The 5,415-nt window shown below is 31.6% G+C and overlaps 1 long non-coding RNA gene across 1 annotated transcript; it reads right to left on the bottom strand.

Annotated features, from left to right (window-relative positions):
* Positions 1-3,535: 3,535 nt before the first annotated feature.
* LOC134260703 (uncharacterized) lies at positions 3,536-4,680 on the bottom strand. Its single transcript, XR_009990611.1, has 3 exons — positions 4,584-4,680; positions 4,193-4,316; positions 3,536-3,580 (listed from the first exon to the last, which is right to left on the bottom strand). It is a non-coding gene; the product is annotated as an uncharacterized LOC134260703 (long non-coding RNA).
* Between the last annotated feature and the right edge of the window lie 735 nt (positions 4,681-5,415).

The following is a 5,415-nucleotide window of genomic DNA, read 5'->3' as shown; positions in this document are numbered from 1 at the left end:
ATAATCGTCTTATACTGTAAAGAAAATATTTTCTGGTTTGGAACCTAGTTGTAAGAATCATGGGTAACTTTTATTTTGACGACATTTCCTCTGATTTTACGAGTAGTCTCCCCTGTTAAAGAACATCCATGGTGTATATACATTGCAGGATGCTGTCTGGTCATCAACAGAGAGTTTTGACGCTGTATTTCTACCAATCACCACAGTAACCTTTGTTATGTTTAGCAGACAGGTAAGGATTTATTGATTGTATATTGTTTTACGTCCTTCTCGAGAATTTTTTACTCATATGGAGACGCCACCATTTGTCGGTGGAGAACTGCCAATTTTGTCCTTTGCTCAACACTCAGGGCCATTGAACAGTGAGGGATCTTTTTCGTGCAAGCACCTACTGTGACATGGGACCTCGGTTTAAGGTCTTACGCAAGGAAATAGCCAATCAAAACAAACTTAGTCAAATGAAGTTCCTTATACATAGGGACAATTTCTTTTTCTTTTTTCATTTTCGGCAACTTTTTTTTAGGTCTACAGTTTTAATTTTGGACTCATGTACTAGGAATATTCAGTCTTCACGAAAACTCACTGGTCCGAAGACCGAGGCCAGTGAATTTTGAGGTCGGGTCAGTGAAAATCAAAATTCAAGAAGTCCGATGGGCTTGTTGATCATAAAAATCATACAGTCAAAATTTATTTCAACTGACTTACTTGCGTAAATTTCATTAATATATAAAATAAAAAGAAGAAGCTCGTGTTGTTGAATTCTATTATTATAACCCTATTATAACATGGATGTATTACGTAACAACTGGAAGTAGCTAGTAATTATTAACTAGTACGTAAAATGTGCAAAGTTCCAACGAACAACTTACCGAAACGCGACAAAGGGCGAAAAATGGCGGCATTTCAAAAGTTGAAGTACGTAAACATGTATAAATTTACAGTTATGAAAATGTATTTATTTTATTTTTTTTATGAAAGGGACCAGTAAAAATTTTGGTGGGCTAGTATATTTTGAAAGTTCACTGGTCCGACTGGCAAGTTAGTTTGAAAAGTTTTCGTGAAGACTGAATATTATCATATCTTTAGCAGAATTGTGCCACTGAATTAAGGTAGAGATTGATAGGTGGTCAACAAAAAAACTACCCATTGAATTTTTCTGAATTTTTTATATGTTTGTATTGAGTCCTTGTTCTAAATCATATAAAAAATTCAAGGTAGGTCATCAGGCTATTTTTAGAGAAATTTGACAATTTTTATATAGCCTTCATCAACCACCGAAGAGCTGCAAAAGCAGGGTAAAATAATATAAGAATGTGATATGAAAAGGGCTGTAAATTTTTTATTGCTATATCAATTACCATTTGTCTTATATGAATTCAAACATCTGTCTATATGAAATAATATTTGACATCAATCTTAAATTTATCAAGCATTGTAAGCGAAAAACATAATTAAAATCACCAAGATGCATGGTCAAATTAGGTTAAAAAATTGCCTATTCATTGCACAAAGTCTCAGACTTCTGCTTCCGCTGTGAAAAAATTACCCATCAAATTTCTTTTTTTTATTGTATAATATTGTTAGTCTATAAGTATATTAAATTTCAGAAAAAAAATCATACTACATAATGGGGTTTAAATTCGTCCTGGAACAAGTTTACTATCTTACACCCTACCCTACCCCCTTCCTTTAGAAGGATGCATTTTTGAAGAATTTGGTGACTAAGAGATATTATCAAGAATTTATCAAAATATTTCACAGAAAATAAGTAAATTCTTTGTAAAATTCTTCTAATTTACAGTCTATATCACAGAAACAATTTATACATGTACACTAACACACATGTTGCCCCGGTTGACCTTTTTGCACTTACATCAAAAAAGATAAGAACTTTCCTTTATATCATCCAAATTGACTTTGATAGATAGAATTTGTTAAAATATTTAACAGAAAATGAGTAAATTCTTTGTAATATTCTTCTTCTGAATTACATTCTATATCACAAAAACAATTATACATGTACACCTTCACAGGTTGCCCCAGTTGACCTTTTTGCACTTACATTAAAAAGATAAGAATTTTCCTTTATATCGTTCAAACTGACTTTGATAGATTTATTATACATGTGATTCTTGGATGAATTATCAATGACAATATCTTTTGACCAATTCTGTGCATAAATAACCTGCTCTTATTATCTTCCTTTGACAACAATAGTATTAAAATCACTTTTCTTTAACAATTCCTTTTTTATTTCAAATACATGTAAAACATGTATAAGAAAAAAAGTGATTATGAAGTTTTTTACACAGAATCAATCCATGGCGTTATCCTTGTTTTAAAAATATTCAGATAAAAATGTGTTATTACACTATTAAATGAAGACTGCCTGGTCATCAGTTGTCAGATATTAATACACTGAAGCATCATATGGTAAAAAGTGCGGGGAAAATAGGGTGATTCAGTTATCATTACAAACATACAAAAAAAGTGGACCATAATAATTTACAACAAAAAAAACATGTAATGTATTAGAGGTAATAATTTGTAACTTTAAAGTGTAGATTTTGCAAACAGATTTATAAAAGTTAGAGGAATCCCACCATAAACTGTGTACAACTTTTAAACTCAGGATGTAGTTCAACAAAATAAAATGAATACATTCAGTACATGTACAGTAATAGGATAAACTTGCTAGTTTGCTTTTTGTCTTTTTGGCTAACAAAAATCAATGTAAATATGTATGCATTTTTAATTGCCTTTGTATGCAGCCAGTTGCCTCATGTTCAAGGATCCCGACAATAGTTTTATACCGTTGTGTTATGTTAATACAACAATGGTGTTCTTTCACAAGGAGCTGCAGTGAGCAAAATTCACTCAGTATATTCAGATTTTAAAGCACGTTTTATGGTGAGATATGTCTGTTTCTCCTTACTGTCTCCTTCTGGTTTTTCTTTTTCTGAAGAGAACAAATTATTTTAATAAAATAAGAATGAAAATACATGTTTTTATTGTTTTACTTCTTTCTTACACTGCAAACATAGTATGACTATATCTATATGAATATAAGACACTTCTGAAGTTCTGAGATGCCTTTTTTATATAATGTCATGAATTTTTTAAATTAAATGCATTTACACATGATACGGTCGATCTCATTAATCTGGACAATTTAAGGAAATTATTTGGATTAATGAATTGTCTAAATTAAACAAACATGGTATATCTGGATAAAGATCAAATATTTTAGTTTCTAAATGTAGGCCACACTCTAAGGCCAAGATTATGGGGTTAAAGAAAAAAAAAATAAACATGTGAAACACAAATGTTCAAGAGTTAAGACCAAAGTGTTTGTGGAAAAAAAATAAATGTACCTGTCAGTGACACATCAATGCTTATACAACTAGCAAGATAACTATTATATGTGGAAGAATTAAAATACTTGTTTTTACATCCTTTTCCATTGTTTTTAATTCAGTTTTGTCCCTAATTTGTTTACCTTATTGAAATATATCCAATATTCTTTTGTAACACTGCAGATGACACTTGATTAGCCAAGGATCGTATATTTCCATAAGATCTGTAACATGATGAAAATAACATAAAAATAAAGTAGATAGCTTGATCTATTTAAAAAAATTGTAGAATTTATTAACAATTCTGATTTAATTTGCAAATTTAGCTATGATAATGTGAAGATGGGGATTTATACTGTTTAACGTCCCTCTCCAGAATATTTCACTGATATGGAGACGTCACCATTGCCGGTGAAGGGATGCAAATTTAGGCCTATGCTCGGCACTCAGGGCCTTTGAGCAGGGAGGGATCTTTATCGTGCCACACCTGCTGTGACACGGGGCCTCGGTTTATACGGTCTCATCCGAAGGACCGCCCCATTTAGTCGCCTTTTACGACAAGTAAGGGGGTACTGATAATGTGAAGAAGTCAGTATTGTTAAAAAACCATGTCCCTTATAAGTTTTTTATCAATGCTGACCTCTTCAGATTTATATCATACCAATTCTCTGGTGCTTTCATTAGTTGAAACAATCTCATTCAAATTAGAAGACATCTTTACATTTTACATTTAAAAATTTTTGGTTATTCAGTTTTGAATTCAAGTTACAATATGTCTGTTTTGTATGTCTATACACAAGCATTTAACCATACATGTATTTAAGTCAATAGAGAACCTGACTAATGATGCAGGGATCCCCGGTTAGATTCTCAGTCCAGCCATACATATTCCTTGTTTCCTGTCACACAAGTATGCTACTTTATTTTCAGTTTGCTGTAAAAGATCTGGCTTGAACTTTCCTGAAATATTAATATGATCTTTGAGAAATTATTGACTTGAGAAAATGCTTCTACATGTTGAATAATTTGTACATTATGGTGCATAACTTAAAAATACAAGGACTGAAAATCATAAATTTAAATTTATAATACAAGTATTATAAAACACCTGCTTTTTACCACCCCCACCCCCCTTGGAAAAATTTCTGGATTTTCCCTGATACATGTGCAAGTGTAAATTGAAAGGTAAAAATAAGAAAGGAAACAAATAAAGCTTTAAATACAAACCAATGGCTATTTTGGAGTTCATGTAAAAAGCACCCTTGGCATTCCTCTTTCTAGATGACACTTGATTTGGCAACATTATTTCAGCAGAGAAAGCTGAATACACTGTCTAGTCCATAGCTTGCTTCGCCTGTAGTATTAAATACTTCTTTTAAAATGTCTGTTTATAACCAGGGCCCTTATGAGCATACAACAAATACATATATGTACTTTATAAATTCATTAATATTACATGTACATAAATATTACATAAGGCCAAAAAAAAAATAGTCTTGTTTCCTGCTACCCAACTGACCCTATTTTTTGGCACTTGATTCTTAAGTTGTTTCTTTTTTTCCATGCATCTTTTTACAATTTGCTTTTTTTCATGTAAATGTAAAGTAAATGACCACTATCATTTATACAAGGGGATATAATAATTCAAAAGCATATCTGTCATCCAAAGCAGAGAGAGTTTACACATATTTGCATTTGAACAATTTAAACAAAATATGTTTTTCCATTCTTTGAGTAACTAAACACCATCTCGTGTGTTAGGCAGAGATACATGTAAGGTCTTCAATTAGGCAGGCCGGAGATAAGTATGATTACTTTACATATTTTCCAATTTTACCAATCTGGCCTTTATCATGTTATGACACCAGAAATGTCTGGTTTTGTTTTTCTATTCTAAATGTTACAGTCTGGTCATATAAGTTTTAAATTTTGGTTAAATAAAACAACTTTAGGAAGGTAAAAAAAACTCTATGTAGGTAATTCAAGCTAAATCTAGTGGTTGTACCAGACCTGTACGTAAACAAACAAGCCCCATATAGGCATGATATTCACCTTATGT

Source organism: Saccostrea cucullata, unplaced genomic scaffold (assembly GCF_032062105.1).
Source record: "Saccostrea cucullata isolate Sc308-1 unplaced genomic scaffold, CSIRO_AGI_Scuc_v1 ctg18470, whole genome shotgun sequence".
NCBI classification, from domain to species: domain Eukaryota; kingdom Metazoa; phylum Mollusca; class Bivalvia; order Ostreida; family Ostreidae; genus Saccostrea; species Saccostrea cuccullata.
Note: the sequence above shows the minus strand (reverse complement) of the source record. Positions and strands in the feature narration are given on the sequence as shown.